Raw genomic sequence first — 18,272 nt, 5'->3', positions numbered from 1 at the left:
ATGGTTGTATGAAGTGTGAAGTCAGATATATCATACCTGGATTTCAAACACCAAATTATCAGTCTGTGGGATTAATGCTGAGATATTCTATGTTGTGTTCCATTTTTAGTAATGGTAACTGTCATATAATTTGCAGCAAAACTTGTGTAATTATGCTCTACCATGAAGTGCATCTTCCAGAGTAAATTCTGCAATGATTTTCCATAAGAGCTCTGTGCTACTGATGATTTTTTGATAGGGTTATAACCATTCTCATACATTAACTAAGTTATGGAAGAGGAATTTCTCTCTCTGCAACATCTTAAAGAGAAAAGAATGGTATTTTTTGTCTTACATTCTCAAGAAAATGCTTCTTTTCTGCTTTCCTTGGGGATGGCTTCATTATAAAAGGATTTCTTCTGTTCTTTCCGATTAGGAGATTATGTCTATATTTCTCTTTTCTTTTCATTTTCCCTTTTTATCTCCCCCTAAGATTTTCTCTTCTGCATTTTTTAAGCTCTACCAACTTCTATTTCTCTCCCAGTGCAATAAGGGCTCTCTCAGCCCTCTCTCCATGTCTTTTCATAACAAAAAGTGATAAAAGAAAGAGACTGCTGGTCCAAGAGATTCCTGGGAGAAACTTGTGTTTACATTTTAAGGTCTTTGGGAAATGTCCTTTATGTTTTACTAAGCACAACATAAGACTCCAGGATCACAATGAACACTTTCTTATGCTACTAAATTACACAAGTAGTCATAGGATGTGAATATGAGATCTGTGCTTGAAACCTCCTTATTGAGATGGGCTTATTAAGGGAGCTCTTTTGAAAAGGTGAAGGAGATACAGATATACTGCTTTTAAAGAAATTAATTACTTCCTCACATAATGACTACTGCAGTTCACTGCCTAGTATTCAGGTCTAGTTTGTAAGCTCAAGATTAATTTGATCTGGTTATAATGATGTGATTCAGGACACCAGAATGAACACTCAGTGGTATACCCTATGCTCTTACATCTGAATTCAGCTGGGTAGTCCAGAAGGTGGAAGTCCAGGCATCTTTATCTGCCAGAATAAAGTCTATTAGTGGGTTTATCAGACCATTTAGACACCTAAAGTGGTACTAGGTGCCTATGTTTAGTGATCTGAATCACTTCCTTTATGAGTTTTAGATTTTTCTTTTAGACAACACCGTGTAAAGACTTGCACTCAGAATCATGTGCACAATTTCTGTGTATGCAGCAATTGCTTCTTGGCTAATATGGCTATCAAAGGCTGAGACAAAAATACTACTAAGTTAAGCGTTTTTAATTTTACCACTCTGGTGCAGATATTTTAGGAGGCGTTTTTTGGTAAGGCAGCTGGGAAAAGCATTGGCCTCCATTGCTCTGAGGAATGGGTTTATCCTGTGTCTTGCTAAATCACTTTTCATTTTATTCTCCACATTTTCCCTGGAAGTGTTATAGTGTTTAATGCCAATGTTCTTCCACTTAAACTGAGTTCATAGCTTCTTATGAGCATAGCCTTACTCCTTCACTCTGTGCTCTCTTAATCTGTGCAGCTTCATAGTCAGCTATACTCAGATTAATGCTGACAGCTGCAGGTCAGAGTTGTCTGGGCTGGGTCTACACAGTGGAGTTTCATACAGACGGTCACACCCTTGACCAGGTGGCTGAAATTGAGTTCTAAATGGCAAGACCCTGTCTGAAATAGACAGGTATGACAAGGTTTTCAAAAAGTGATTCAGCAGTGTTAGGGTGGAGACCAGCTTTTTAGAAGTTTTGAATTACGTGAGATGAATCCCAAACTTACAAATGAAATATGGGTTCCTGAGAGACAGATAATATGGCTAATATTCCCAAATTCACCTGAGAACCAGACAGCATGGCCTGTACTGCAGGAACTCTCACTGTGAGTGTGTAAGAACTATCTTACTCTTTGAGATGAAAAATGCATCAAGCCTGAGATGGAAGTGGTCAATAACAAATCCTTATGGAAGACTATATGAAGAAAGAGAGAAATCAAATTCAATCTTCCAACTTCCAGCAGAGTCATGTCTATTCTCAAAGTGTTTGAATTTTCTGAAACTAGGAACTTATTTTAAACTGAAGATGTATTTACTTAATTGCATTCCATTAACTGTATTCCCTTAAATGAAAATATAATCCCTTAATAGCAGGGATATATGGGGTTTACATATGGTGTTTACATATATTTATGTTCGTATTTTAGCTAAAACCAAATTAAAATGGAAAAAAAAAAAAAGATATTACTGCACTGCTTCATGACTATTGGTTACAGGAATACTGCAATTTGGCTTCTGTTCATCTATTTATTATTTATTTACTTATTCCAAAGACTTAAGCAGCCGTGGAAGATGATCATATGCTTGCAGGGCTATGAGCCCTGTGAGCTTGCTGCTCAAGTTATTGCTTTCTGTCTTGAAGCAGTTCATTCCACCCCTGCTCCATTTGCTCCTCTCACCCAGTTCAATACACTTGAAAGTGATAAAAATTTTGCTTAGTGCTTATATTGCTTATTGTTCTCACAGTAAAATCTCCCATTGATTCCTGTGGCCACTGAGTGAGGTCTGATATGAATGGAAAAAGGAAAAAAAAAAGAAGTTGAACTGATAGTTTATGCAAGAGAGAAAATTATAGATGAAGGAAGGGCAATTATTAGAATGAAGAGTCCTGGCCTGTGTCCAGTCATGACTCAGGAGTTACAAAGATTATTTAAATTGATCAGAGCTTATGTTGGGTAAAGATATGTTGAAGCTGCCTGTAGTTTCCTAAAAGGAAAAACAAACCAGCATGGAAATGATTTATACAAAGAAGAAAGATTATCACAACAAGCAGCAAATGAATGAATTATTAATTTTTCAGTCCTGGGAGGAAATTATAACACTCTTTAAAGAAGCAAGCATGTTTAGGAAATGGAGCAGGAAAACTGCTCTCAAAAAACCAGTATATTCATTTGACAAATCTTCCAAGGAAATATGGAGCCAGCCTCCTAAATTAAGGGAGAAAGTGAATACTTTGAATAAGACTATTAATACCATTAGAATTGATTGCCTTAAGATTTGTTGTTGTGCTGCTAGATTAAAAGATAGATCAAAGTCAGTTTTTTATGGGAGCCCCTCCCACACCAATCAATCAGCGACTCTACAGCTGCTACTCTCCAGTCCTCCCAGCACATTCTCATTTCTCTTCCACTGCTCGAGTTAAGGGATGGTCACATCCTTAAGCCCTTTGTTTTTCCAGGAGTTTTCACTGGTCTGCATGAGGGATGTTAAATAATCCTTGTTACAGCATCCTCCTACATAGTACTTACACTGCATACTCTGGGTGGGTGCAAGCCCGCCCTCTCTTTACCCCAAGTTGAAGGGGAAAAGGATACATGAGGGCATTACTACAGTGCTGAGCTAGTGAGAGCTGCTGAGAGTGAGATTATTAGGGTACAATGTGTAATGCACTGACACAGGTCACTGAAGGGTTGGGGCTTTTTTTCCCTTGGTTCTGGACACAGGCAGAATGAATTCACTTGTGCTCACCACAAGCTCCCATGGATGTGGAGCATATGCTGTAAACATACAGCTAATGAGTAGCCTTTTTTAGATGAGGAATGGCAGAAACAAATACTGTTAACTAGGAAATCTGACTTGACTGCGATTTATATTGGTGACTACTTTTCTTGATAGCAATCTGACCTTGAACCCTTAGCATGTTCCCCTAAAACTTATCAACAGTATTGCTGACATCAATATCCTACCCATTTTCAGTATTGCAGGGCCTTGTGACATCACAGTACTTGTTCCTTGCTGTAAAAGCTCCTTTACTCTTTTTTTTTTTTTTGTTTTTGTTCAGTCCCTGGACTCCTCCATGTTCAAAACTGCTCAAAAGTCACTTTGCATTATGCAGGTATGAAACCTCAAAATGTGGAGTGTGCAAAGCCGTCTCCTGTGGACTCCCACAGGCAGGAGGGTCCTGCTGTGGCTGCCTCTGGGCTTGTGGTGTACTGTTCAGAAGAGTTACCCTTGAGACTCTGCTTCTGCCTCCAGGATACCCCTGCTGCTTCCACTGCTGAGAACACTTAGGGTAGGGAGAAGTTCACTTTCTAGACTCCAAATCTATTGCAATATCTTATGATGAAGCTTGAAGTACTGGTTTCGATCTTCTAATGGGCAGATTTAGCAAGTATGTGCCACGTCACTAATGTTTTCTTTCTGCCTTTTTGTGAGAAAGTGTCAGGAAGGGTGTCTCAGAGGGCCAAAGTCATTGGAAAGGATGTTTTTAGAGTACTCTTGACAAGTAACTTTGAAATTGGACTGTGGACTGACACCTGAGGTGCGAATACACATAGGTATATCTGATGGACAGCAATCCTCTCTGTTTCAGTGTTTCCCACAGTAGTGCACAAGCCTGCCTTAAGGCTCGAGTTGTAATAGCTTTAGCTGTACTAGTGTTTGATATAACCAGAGGAAGCATTTCCATACTAATAGAAGAGAGCCACAACCTTTTCTGATAACTGTGCCTGTCCTGACAGAGCCAGTGGATAATTTGAGCCATGATCACATGAGATAGTGAAGCCTGTGGAACACAGCTAAGCATCTGAGCACCCTAAAAAACGAAGGGTGTAGGTCAAATGCATATGGCTGTAGGGTCTCACTGAAAACTTTTGGTTCCTGGTAGTACTTTTGAGGGTGGTGATACAAGCAGAATGATATGGAGTCATACAGATAAATGGTATGAAGTTTATTTTCCACTAAAATATTTCCCCCACAATGTCATTCATTCTCATCGACTTATTTTTATTTCTTCCCCTCCCAGTCTCCTTACTCATTGCACCATACAATCCTCTGAACTAAAACACAGGCCTTAAAGAAAATACAGGGTCAATATTTACTGGATTGCTTCATAATGCACCCCATTTACCTTAAAAGCAAAGCAAAGGATAACATCCCTTAGAAATATTGAACTGAATGGCTGAACATATATAAGCCACAATTCTGCAGGAGCTATTGTAATTATTTATTTTTTTTTTATAATTAGAAAGTTTATAAACGTTAGGAATTTATTCTTCCTAATGTTAATTTGATTTCACTGTTTGGATGTTGAAGGTATCTGTAGCACCATATTCTGTCAGTGTTTCAAGAACTGTGTGTGCAAGTCTAATCAATATGGTGCTAAAATGCTGACAGAAGTCAAACTAGGTTTTCTAGTCAAGGTGTGAAACTTCCCCTAAAACATCCTTAGTGTAGACAAGGTGTGAAGTGCAAGGTGCAGCCAGAGCATGGTAACAGCCACCTTCAAGTCTGATATATTTACTCTTTTCTAGAATGCATACTTGCAAGTGAATTGGCCTATTTACAGGAGGAAAAGTTCTTCTGAAAATCCTCTGGGAACTGCCTGCAGCAAATGTGATAAAGCTACATATATTTCTCAAAAATAAGAGGAAGAAAATGTGTCCCCTCAAGATGTTAACTAAAAAGGATACACTTTCTTCATCTTACACTGTAATTATTCTGTCTGAATTATATCTTCTATGGAGATTATGGCAACAAAGAAAAAAAAAATCTGCATTTTAGAAGGACATAGTGACCTGCAGTAAGAATGGGAATAGAGTGCTGTTATTTTTTTTTCCTTCAATGTTAACAAGCGCTCATCCTTATCCATAAAATGAGGTAATACACAGAAATAAGAAAAAATATTGAAAGACATACCTACATCTCTATTTGGTAGAATCATCTAATTAAATGGATCCCAAGTATTCCTTGTTGTAAATCTTCCAGTGAAGGACGCATATTTTCAGAGTGTTGTTCTTAAAATTTAATCCCAGAAAAGTTAAACATTGATTATAAATAGACTACTGTGTGACAGAAAGCAAATATATGTACATCTTAAAAGAAACCTTTCTAGTTAGATAGCAGTTAAAAAGCTCTATTCACCAAAAGGTTTGTATGGCATAAAGTATTGAAGGTTTATTCTTTTATGTGTTCAGATAGTGCTGTTCTCTTGGCAGCTTATTATGTTATTTGGCTCATTGATTTATCTTTCATTGATTTGTATGAATCTAGATTTCCCGAGAATGTACTCTGTCTTATGACTTTTTTAGGAAGGTATTAAAATGATGAAAGCTGTTGACTTGATAGCCTTGGGAACTGAAGACGTCTACTGATGCTCTGTTGTTTAAGGGAATCTGATGTAAATTTCCCCTCACTAATCCATTAATTTGTCAGAAGTCTTGCTGGGAGGGAAATTTTCTGGGCTGATATTTCATCTTCTAAGTTCCTTACATACGGGAATCTGAAGCTGTCTTGAAGCACTAATGATGACTGGATGTATGATACATGATAAAAGAATTCAAGCATCACTAACACCAGCCCTGGACACACATCAGATTAAAGGATATCCTTTAAAAATATTTTTATGGACTCCAGTGATGAATTAAAGAAAACATTACACTGCTTTCAGAATATAATCTATTTCTTTCTTGTGTAGTGTTCCACTGTCGATTTAGAGGTGCAAGGCTTGGTAGTCTAGTATTATTCCCTTGAGAAACCCAGTCTCTGCATCTGTGAACTTCTCTAGAGCAATTCCATGGTCTGTAGCAAAATACTTATCAGGAGAATAAAGCTGATTAGCTGCAAATGCTATTGCTATGGAATTTAAATATGAAATTCTGTAGCTTTTTTCTTTCTTTACAGAAACCCTGCTATGTAAAACCACTGTTTGTTTTCTGTAACTGTATTATGAATTTTGTTCAGTAGTACATTTTATTATTTCCATTGGTAAACACTTTTCTTAGAAATAAAGTGGGAGAGTCCTGGCCCTGATAAACTTACTGAACTTTTGGCATATTTCCTCAGGGAAATATTTGCTCATATTGCAGGAAAAAACTCCAGAATTTGTACCGTAAGATGAGTCTGCAGACTCAAATGACTGAGAAGATAGCCTTAAAAAATTGTGATAGGAAAAAGGAATCTTCTCAAAACTAATAGTGTATTTGCATATACTTAAAATGTAACATCTAAAGGTTGTTTTGGTGTTTTATTTTATTTTGTTGTTTTGTTTTTGTTATTTTTGCTAAATGAATTAACCTATCAATTAAAATTATGGCCCAAATATCCAGGTAGAGCCTGGATTACTTTTCTCCTATATGTTTTAATGTATGAGATGTTGCTTTGCCTCTTCTTAGGGTAGACCATTACTTAAAGAGTGAGAGGATCTTGAGGTCTAATTGACTCCTGAATTTCAGAACTTAAAGCACTCCAGCTTTTAACAGTCTGACTTTTGTAAGGTACTCCAGGTTGAGTTCTTAAGACCACACTGCCTTTTGAAATTTTTATTCAAACAGTTTTGAAAAGATTAAGAGCCTTACTATGGAAACACAAATATATAAATATATAAATATATATATAAAAAAACCCTCCAAAAATAAGCCTTTGTGACATCTTAAAGAAATCAAACCTTAAGGAACCTGACTTGAGAAGCTTGATTCAAATGATAGCTAGAAAATGAATACTAACAGTATTGTCAGCTTTTATTTTTTCTGCTTTGCTATGATTTCACTTAGTTAACAAAGTATGTTCATAAACTATGGTTTATTTTACACTGTGCATCCTTTTTTATAGTGAGGCTTCATCTCGTGACTCCTTCCTTCTTTTGCCTTCACTACACAATTTGAATCTGTAAACTGCATATCATTTTATGTAATTAGACTATATTTAGACACCCCTCTGTGATGTGAGGTTCTGAGACATATGCCTCTTCCTGGAAAAAATATTTTGTTGCAGCTTTTGTGAACTTCATTTGGACCTGATCTGTGAGCAGAACCTAGCTCTATCATATGATTTGCAACACCATTCTGTTCAATTTTAAATTATCTCAGCGGTTGAGAGTGCCTGAATATATTTTAACTAGGTAGACATAAACAGCTTGCTCAGGCTGACCTCCAGATGTCCTTTCCCTTGCAGTCCTGACCCAGTTCCATGGGTGAACAGCATAAACTCTGCAGTCTGTTACCATCGGATGCAGCAGTGAAGTGGCATTCCCCCTCCCATGGCTGATGCCTGTCATGCTTCATCAGGGCTGACAAGCAATTATTACTCTTTGTTTCTTTTAAACTATATATTGGCAAAACAATCATTGCAAGGAGTTGTAGAGGTAGAAACCATTATCTTTGCACTATAGTGGTAACAGAGCTTTTAGGCTTACTGAAAATATCCATTAGCTTTTGTTTTCTTATCTACAAATGCTTTCTATTTTGCCCTCTGCTATTCCAGCAGTTGAATCACCAACTTTTGTTGCATTAAGAATGGAACACTCTATTCTTTAATTTGGTGATTTTAATTTTCTGTTGGCTTTTGTTCAGGACAGGAGGCATTCTTCATTAGTTTTGAGTCCCACTATAGTAAATATAATTTGAATATCAGTTTTAGCCTCATTGACTTCGAAGATTTAGTTTTCCTCTTAGCAGTTGTGACATGATATGATGCTCCTGTGCAAGTTTACAAACAAAAAGAAAAAAACAACCTCTAGAAAATAAGACAAAATAGACTGAGCCAATTTTAGTTTCTGAGCTAGGAGGAAACTTTTTGAACTTTACTCTCTTTGGTCATCATATCTGTATGACTCACATAAATAATTGTTTTCAAGTATTCTTAATAGTATTCAAGAACTTAAGCAGGATGCAGTCATGGAGAACAAAGGTTTGTTTTTTCAGGTCTCTGAGCTACTTGCACAGCACAGTCATGGTGTCCCACCTGAATTAGAAGTTTGACACAAACTATCAAAGGTTTCATCTCCAGCAGGAATTGTCTTTGGTTGAAGACACGCAGTAGCAGGAAAACAAATTTCCAGTGCAGGGAAAAGAAACAGTCTCTCAGATCCATAGACTTTACTTCTCAGGTCTCCAGAGATGGTCCAGTGCTGGTCCTGGCTATGAATTTTCATTTTCTCAAAAAACCCAAATGATAGTGAAACCCCTTACATCATTCCCACAAGTTCCCTCTACCTACTTGCTCTTGTCTCTTAAATGGCCCTCAAGTTTCCCCCTGCTGCCATGCAAAGGTCATCTGGTAGTTTGTTTTTCAAGTCTCTTTCAGGCTGTCATCTTTTGGAAAACATTGGGTAACCTTAACTGGAAGGATCTCCTTCAATCTCTCCTTGTGATGAATTAGCATAACTAATGAAGATGGAAAAAGGGAAAGCTAAGTGCACATTTCCTGATTTTAAAGCACCCACTCTCTACTACAGTACTGTAAGAGTTACATCTTGGTCACTGTGCTTAATGTTCAATCCAAATTTTAATCAAATTCCTTAGGTGTTACTTAGGATGAGGTTTTCTTCTTGAATTTGCTAAAGCTGCCAGAACTATTCAACCCATATAAAACCGAAAAATTGCTTTTCCACACCTCATTTTTGACATGGTGTATGAATGGTTTATATAAAAGTAGTTATGGTCACTCATTGTTACAGTTTTAAAGGGTTTATTTTCTCTTATCTCAACTTCTGTTTCTTTTCTCCTGATACAGAAGAAAGGTTTTATAATCCTATTAGCTTTTGTACTGGCATTTGACATCTTTGTCTTTGACATTGTAAATGAGCGTGAAGAGGATCTGCCCAATATATAGCTCAAGTTTATCCCCAAAACGAAAAGATAAGTCGTGCTATTTTTTATTTTCCTTTTTTGTTTTTCCTTTTTCTAGTGGGTTTCTACCATCATGTTGTTGACAGTAAAGGAAAGAGGAGACTTAGACACCTTCTGTCACATACAGAGATGTGAACTGCTGCAGGAAGAATGGATTAGCTTGTCAGTGCTTTCTAAATATGAATGATTCTGTCCCACCATTCCAATCCTTCTCTGTTTGAGCACTGTCTGCTCCCCATTCCTCTTCCCAAGATACTTTTGTATCCATGTTCAATCCCATTCTCAGCCTGACTCAACTATAATTTCTCTGTTGCACATTTTAGTAATAACCTATTTTATTTCTTCTGACTTGGGACAGAATAGCTCTACTTCAGAAATACCTACTATATTTAGGTCTCTTTCAGCTGCTGTTTTCTTCTCCTTACTTTTAGACAGGGGACAGTTCAGCTGATTGAACCTTTCCTACTGTCATCCCCTTGTGAAATCCTGCAGGAAGGCTACTGCCTGTCAGAGCTCTCTTCCAGGTGTCCCTTTTCTGGATCACAAGGAAGAAACAGGGAGATTCATTCCTAGGCACTTCTTGAAGCATCAGGCCATATGCTGAGCAGCTACTCTAGCCTTTGACAGGCAACTGAGCACCTAGAAGCTACAGACCTGCTTGTCACAAGCTGCACATTCCAGCTCCCTGATGGGAGACACCTTTCTGTCTTCTAGCTTTTTTTTTTAATCCATTATCTGTCTTCATTTAGGTAGTAAAATCTTAGACTGCTGTATCTTAGTCATCCCACCAGTAAACCTAGTGCCACACAGAGGCCTTTTAGGCATTCATATTTTGTCAATAGTAAATATATGAATATGGTTCTTACATAAAGAAAGAAATATCCAAGTAGTCTCACTTTGTTGTTACTGCATTCCTTTAATGCCATGTTTATTGCATGCAAGTACCTAGCATGATGCTCTGAAGCACAGAACAGTAATCATGTCCCTTCTTTTCTCCAGATAACTTTAATGGAAGACAAGAGGGGGTGTTGGTCACAACCAAGCTGTCCCTATAGCTTTCATGTTGTATCTGGGCTCTGGTGAAGCTGATCAGTGGTCCTGCATGGAAAATATTATTCATATATGTAAACATTAGTATTTTACAAAAAAAAAAAATACTAAAGGAAGACTAAAACAGTTTACTAAAATGAAGAACATGTAGAAAGAAGTAGCTTTACATATAAAACATCTCTGAAATAAATCCTTTGTATGGAGCTGTGCCCTGATTCATTTGAAGCTGTAAATCTGAGTCAGTGTAGAAAGTGAGATCCTTTAACTATTGAATTTATAAAGATTAGAACAGTTCTTGCTTATATAACTATATAATCTATCTATCTGTCTGTCTGTCTGTCTGTCTGTCTGTCTGTCTAGCTCAACAGAAAGTTAAGTCTGTATTGCAGGAGAGAAAAATATTTTCAGGTTTCCAGGTTTGTTTGTTGTCTGGGTTTGTTTGCACATTTCCTTGCAAAGGAAAGAAAGAGAAAAAAGAATCATGACCACTCAATTTTTTACTATCTCCTAGCTTCTGCCTTTACATATCACATGCTTCTTTCCTTACAGGTTTTTGGTTCTGTTTAAACACCAAATGGCGTGGTTCTGTTTAAAGGCTTTTACAGCACTTTCACTGCTGTGTTGTGTGTATCCATACCACTAATGCAAGTACCACTTTCTCACCCATATACTGACTTGCTTCTAAGTCAGCAGAATACTTCTTAGCCAACAAATTTTCTCATTTTTCAAAGTGACCTTTGTTTCTATTATCCTTCAATCCTTATTCTAGAAAAAGGAGGGTGAAGAGAAAACTGACACTGCTACAATACAAACAATGCAAATTTATAGTGAAATAGACAGACAAAAAATTATTCTTGTTTGCTTACCTGTTTTGTTGTTGCTGTTGAGTTTTTAAAATTAATATTCTGCTCTTAATGAATGAAAGAAGGAATGCATGAGAAAAAAGCTGAGATAGAGGTTCGCATATGCAAAATGGGTGGTTATTTGTACAACTCTAACTAAAATCCACCAGTGTCTGAATGCCCTCTGTATTTCAGGAAATCTCTCTCAGAAATCCTTGTTTGTGCAATTTGAACCTTTAACCTGATTCTGTGGTCACTATGAAAGCCCTGTGAGTGGGGACCTAAGGAGGGAAAATATGACATTCCCTCTAACTCTGGTAGCACAAGCAGGCTGCTGCATAAATACCTTGCAATGTTTAACAGCAGTTCACGTCAAAGTTTCCAGAAATCTATTGTGTTAGGACCAAATCTGCTTTTCAGGCAGAAGTGGTAGGGGTCAATTAGATCAAGATGCATCCTGCTGGCTCGTGCTGTTGTCATCAGTCAGATGTATACAATATTTATGTTCACCTTACCACTTCTAATTATACCTTTTCTTGAAGTCATTGGATGCACACTCATTCAAGTATTCTCTCTTGCTTTGTCACTGCAGAATAGACTTGGTCCCCTACTTCATTATCCTACATCGGATTTAATGATCTTAGTCTTTTATAAACCTTACAGATTAAGATAAGTGCTGAGTGGGTACTAATATGTACCGTTTTTTAATTTTAACTTTTAATCTTTAGTAGTGCAATGAGCTTGTATCACCCTAGTCAGTATGGAAATATAAATAACACTCTGCCTTAAGATTTCACAAGCACATATCTCAGTATACTTCTAGCTGGTGGGATAAGCACAGTGAACCGCTGGCACCTTTCAGCTGCACATTTTCCTGAGGTTCAGCCATATAATTTAGCTTGCAGTGGCCTGGGTTACAACAGTATCTATGATATTATTAGAATAACTATTCTCACAGCTATATGGTTAACTGAGCAAATTAAGAAGTACTTGACCTGCCCTAATGATTTTTTTTTTAGTACTACAGTCACAAAAGCCCATTTTTAAAACCTGCTATTTATTTTCCTCCCACAGCTTCTGTGTGGTGCCAAGTACATCAAAACAGCAAGGGAAAACTGGAAATCCAGCAGGAAATGTAAAATAAGCAGGTACACAAGCTATTAAAAATGAGAAAATACTTAATAATCTTGGCAATTTTCAAAATTTTATACACTGTAATATATAATTTTTGTTATAGATGGCTGATTTTTCCAAGCTGATTGTAAATTTTTGGTAGCTCTCCTGCTTTCAAAATTTTCAGTTCCGGAATGATGTATACTTAAAATCCTGTGCTTGATACGTTTCAAGATATTTGTGCCTAAAATTTTAATGCATTAAAACTTTTATATGGGAAGAGGTTGCATGCTTATTCCATTTGCCTTAACCCAACAAATAAGCTTGAGAAAAGATAATTCATATTTCAGTAGTAACATAATGAATGAATGGGCTGAATTATTCATGGTCCTTCCATCCTTTGAAACAAAATGAATTTTAGGAGGACATAACTGTTCTCAAGAAGGCGATCGGTAAAAGAACAGATCTGTCAAACAAATACTTCATGTTAAATTATTCACTGTTCTCTAACATTTAATTAACAGAGGAATGCAGTTGTCCTTGCTCATGTCCAGTTATTGGAAACCATTATATGTTCTCTACCACGTCTCCTCACTCAGTTAAATACCACAGAAAGATCTGTGTTGTGAGGCAGCTGGAGCCATTGCTGTTTATTAATTCATGACTGGTGCTCAAAACACTGACCACAGAACTAAAGCCATGAATTTGAGAAGGAGCTGCTCATGTATTATAGCTGGTCCTTAATGGTTGTTTTGTTCTTGGCTCTGTGTTTCTGATCTCTCTCTGCTGACTGATGGTGTACTGTAAAAAGAGAAACCAGCATTTAGGAACAGTCCACCTGTCTTATTGCTTTTTGGATTATCCCTGTGATACTTTCTCCCTGAACAAAATAGTCAGGTGTATGGGCTGTAAATAAAGACCTTTCACTTCACACATTGCCATGTTTGGGATTTTTTCGCTACCCAGAATTTGTTTTTCCTTTGTAAATGAATCCTCATTTCTGTCAGTTTGGGTTGACATCTATGGCAAATGAATTCCATTTCATCTCAACAAATTTCTATCCGACAGATCTAATCTAAAAAGTCACAGTTTGAACTTGGGACCATTTGCTTCTGAATTGCCGCAGAAATGACACATGCTCATTCTACAGTGAAAAAAAAAATATTTAAAAGCCTTAAAAATATTGAGCCTCAGGCTACTTGTCCTTTATGTATCTGATAGTAAAAGAAAAAGACTTTAGGGGATGATTCTTTCAGCTTTTGCAACAGACTGACAGTTAAAAGGGAAATAAACTAGAAATAGACTAGAAATATCTGGAACCAGGCTTGTGATATGTTTCAAAGAGGTACCATATTTAGAACAGTTCTGATGAAAGTTTACTGTTATCTGGTGACAGTTCAGCTCAGCAATAAATATGACCTCTCCCTCTTATTCCCCATACATAATCTTTTTGTATTATTATTATTATTACTTTTGTTATTATTATTGTTGTTCAGATATTTGTGCATCTTTGAAACCACTGAAGTTCACATTTCATTTGCCAAATAATCATGATTGCCTTTTAAGCTTATTTAATGTCTCTTTTTTTAAAAACAAGTACATGAATATTACACATTAAAAATCACATATAAAACCTTAGTGTTTTAAAAATGCATTTTTAATATTTATGAGCAATTGCAAGTTCTACATTTGAATGAATGTCCTTCACTCTGTTTTCATGTGAACTGTATAAACTGTTTCCAGAAGGTACTTGGATATTACTTCCTAACATGCTGTTTATATAGTTTGGAAGACAGATGATGAAACAACAGATATGCTTATTCATTAATAGTCATAGATTTTAAATTCAGAATAGACTGTTCTGTTATCTCCTTGGGTTCCCAGTAGCACTGCTAAAATTGAGTGCCTGTGTTCCTCTCTTCTGACTGATATCTAAGACTGAAGCATTTCTGAATCTGATTAAATCGGTACAGTCCCCTTCATTTGCCTTTAGCTATATTGGTAAGGTTGGGGGCAGAAAATCTTTAACTGCAAAGACATTTGTGTTTGCATTTCCTCTGGTTTTTACCTGTACCTATTCACCACTCTGGTCTTGACATGCTAATCCCCTGCAACTGATTTATCCTCTGAACTGGCAATGCAAAGATGGCACATTTCTTTAGAAGATGTTGTCCTCAGGCAAGTTCATCTCTGATGAAGCTGGACATGACATGATGAAGTGTAAATGCTGGGTGACTCAGACCACTTCATGAGCTCTTTGATATAGCAGCCCAGAAAGCAATAAGCACTCTTGAAGGACTGTGATGATTAATGGGCTTTTTCAGAAAGCTGGAAGTAATGGCTTCACCGTATCTCACCACGAAAAGGTGATTATCTATACATAGAATATAAAAAATTCTCATCCAGTCTCCTATGGCAGATTTTTTTTTTGTCTGCCTCCAGCACAACTCTGTAAGATATCTAAGAGATTGGTACCAAAGTTTTGTTGCTGGTCCTTTCTGGAAAGAGGATTTTAAGTACTGGGCTGAATCTAATGAATCTAATGAAGGTACTTAGGAAAGCTTATGGTAGAGAGAGGTGGATTGGTATAAACCGGCCTGGGATTTTTAAGAGAAAAATGTCTGAGCTGTAGAGGAAGCAGGAAGAAAGAGAAATATGAGAACAATCTTTTTCATGCTGCACTGAGGCTGTTTTTTTGTCCTCACTAACACTGTTGGTCAGGTACTTTTGCAAATTGGAAGAGCAGAAATGTTAACTGCTGAACCTGAGCTGGAAGCTCATCAGTTTCATATTTGTGAAGAGTGAGGAGTCATTGTTTACTCTCATCTCAGGCTGAAGCAGACTTTGATTGTGCCCCTTGGTGTTCACCTGGAAATGCCAGAGCTGGGACCCAGCACCCCACCCCTAAAAGTGGGAGTGATTAAAATTTAGCTACACTGACCTCTCTGGGCTGATCTCTACATAAGACTATGAGCTCATGGGGACGCTTTATTAGTGAGAGGTTGCTGTTTGCTGTGATCAGCACTTCTTTTGTGACGTGTGTGGGAGTTACCACACCATCAGGACAGCCTAGGAAGCGTGGTAACCTGTGGCTGAGGATTTCTGAACATCAGCTTAGATAGCTGCTTCTGATGAGCTGTTGCATAGTTGAGATGATGTTGGAGTGGTATATACTTTATGCACAGATAAAACACTGGCAAATTCCCCAGGAGAGGGGTTGCATTTTAAATGTTTCCACTCACTCTATAAGGAAGGCATCTGTGTGTCCTCAAGCTAATCAATGTAGATAGCTGAGGATTTTAAAGCTCACAATGTACCAAAATATCTTGCAGATCAGCTGTTACACCTAACTCATAGCCTTCATAAAGGAAAACGTCTAACCAAGTTAATGACACTTATCCCTTATTTAAGAACAGGATTTCTTAGAACATAAATTTGCAACCACCAGCAAAACAAATCCCAAACTTTCAGACTGTGCTTATTGCTTTACACTGAAAGGTATTAAGATTTGGGTCCAGGCACAAGCAGGAAATATTCTGCACAGAGATACTGTTAGAATAAAAGCCTTGGCTTTCTGAGGACAGCCAACTTGTACTCTCTTCAGTAGCTTCTAGGCACAGCACTGGGAATTATTAGAGGACATGGACCATTCTTGGTAGTAAACTACAGAATGAAAGGAGCCAGAATATACCATTGTGCTCAGGCCAGGGAATGGGCCCTGACACTCTTAAGTTTAATGATAAGCTCAGGATAAGAATCTATAACTCAAAGTGCTTAAGGAAACTGCATGTATAGAAAGTAAGCATCTCATGGAAAGGTTTGAACAGACTGTTGTGAACTTTCTCAGTACAAGTACTTTCATCCTGCAAAAGTACATCCTGTACAAAGTACAATTTTGTTGTTTTGTCTCAGAATTTCTGCAGAAAAGTGTATCTGAATGTCAGGCCTTAAATGGAAGGGCTAGCAACTTCTTGCAAACTGTAGTAACATCTTTCTCTGATTCTCAGTGCTTTCTTCATGCCTATAATATTTATGACATCATGCTATTTCAAAGCACTTTGAAAGCAGACATCCAAACTCAAATAGTGGGTTTTTTATTTGTTGTTGTGGGTTTTTTCTTGTTTGTTTTATTCAAACTGTCAACCAGGTTTTAGCATGGGTGCAATGGCCTTCACAGTTCTTACTGCATTGGGATGGTGCATACTAATAATTGATGTGCATTGTATGATAAGACTAACAATATTTTATTCAACCATAGGAATAATTTTTGCCTTCACAGTTTAAGCTGGCTGTTTCTCCTGACAAAGACTGTTTGGTTAGGAAAAAATCCTACATATTGGTTTTGAAAAACTTTACATCAAATGCACAAATTAGTTTAGCCTCATGTCACAGTGCAAGTATCTGGACATTAACCTGTAGTGCTAAGAATAATTTTTTTTGTGAAATATCCTTAATTCAGATAATTTTACCATTTTGCAGCTAATCTTTATCTGTTATGAGGTCCAATTAACAAATGTAAACCATTAGAATGTTTTTCCTTCTTCTCACTGAACACCAAATATCAGGGGCCATCCTGTTTAATAAATGAAGATAGAACAAAATATCCCAAGCACAACACCAAAGCAGCCCAAATAGTGTAATAAGGGGTCCTGTGGTCACTTTCATTCAGAATTGTTACTGGGGAGTCTGATGTTACCATGCAGCACTTCATAAGGACAGTGCTCTGCATGCTGACACCAGTCACATCTGCAGGTTGCACCAAAGTACTACAAAGGAGGACAGATACAATGTGCTCATTATTGAATTCCTGAGCAGCTTTCAATGCATCAGACTCTGGTGGGAGTTTTGGAAGGAATATCTCTCTTTAAGTCAGCCACATTCCTAACTGGATACCTGCAAACAAGATTCCTTCTCAGTGTGATCTGAAGCTTGTAGGGATGGTTTCTGCTGCTCTGCCCTCTTCTCTCAATGCATGTGTGGAAGGGATCTTAATCACTAGGGCTCCTCTCAGGAAGCCCAGTAAAGAAAGATTTGTTTAAAATTCTGCTTTGAACACATTCTGCAATAGAATTTAGTAAATACATATCTATGATGAAAGTAACTGCAGCTTGCTGTGCATTATCTGCTTTTTAAACCCTTCAAACTATGTATATTTTCTAAACAGTTTACTGCCTGCTCAGCTGGCTTTATAGCAGCCAAGCTCATTGCATATCTGGTATAACTTCACAAAACCAAGGAAATGGAAAGATTACATAACTGGGCAGTTCTAGTCCTCTGCTGTCTGTGAGATACTTCAATTTAGCTCTAATAGGCCAGGAAATATACAGAAAGGGACAGTATTTTAGATTTTTGAAGATAACTATGTCCTGACTTCTCTGAACAGCAAAAACCAGTAATGCAGGTAATTCAAAACTTGATATGCCAAGCCACCCACCCTTATGTCACTGAACAGAGTTAGAAATGCTGGGTGTGAAGTGGTTCATACAACAGTCAGTAGACTTATTCATCATCCACTTAAGGGACTTCATTCTTCATATTCTATTTCCAAGTATCTTCTCCAGCATATTGTGAAACAGTGCTTACAAGAGAATCTTGGTACTTCTGTTTGGATTCTCCTGCAGATTCAGCAGGTGAAGCC

The 18,272-nt window shown here is 37.3% G+C and overlaps 1 long non-coding RNA gene across 1 annotated transcript; it reads right to left on the bottom strand.

Moving 5' to 3' along the window:
• Positions 1–10,525: 10,525 nt before the first annotated feature.
• On the bottom strand, positions 10,526–15,546 carry LOC147654858 (uncharacterized). Its single transcript, XR_015282551.1, has 2 exons — positions 14,703–15,546; positions 10,526–13,435 (listed from the first exon to the last, which is right to left on the bottom strand). It is a non-coding gene; the product is annotated as an uncharacterized LOC147654858 (long non-coding RNA).
• Between the last annotated feature and the right edge of the window lie 2,726 nt (positions 15,547–18,272).

Source organism: Cyanistes caeruleus, chromosome 2, assembly GCF_971803275.1.
Source record: "Cyanistes caeruleus chromosome 2, bCyaCae1.hap1.1, whole genome shotgun sequence".
In the NCBI taxonomy this organism is placed as follows: domain Eukaryota; kingdom Metazoa; phylum Chordata; class Aves; order Passeriformes; family Paridae; genus Cyanistes; species Cyanistes caeruleus.
The sequence above is the reverse complement of the archived record's forward strand: the minus strand, read 5'-3'. Positions and strand labels throughout refer to the sequence as shown.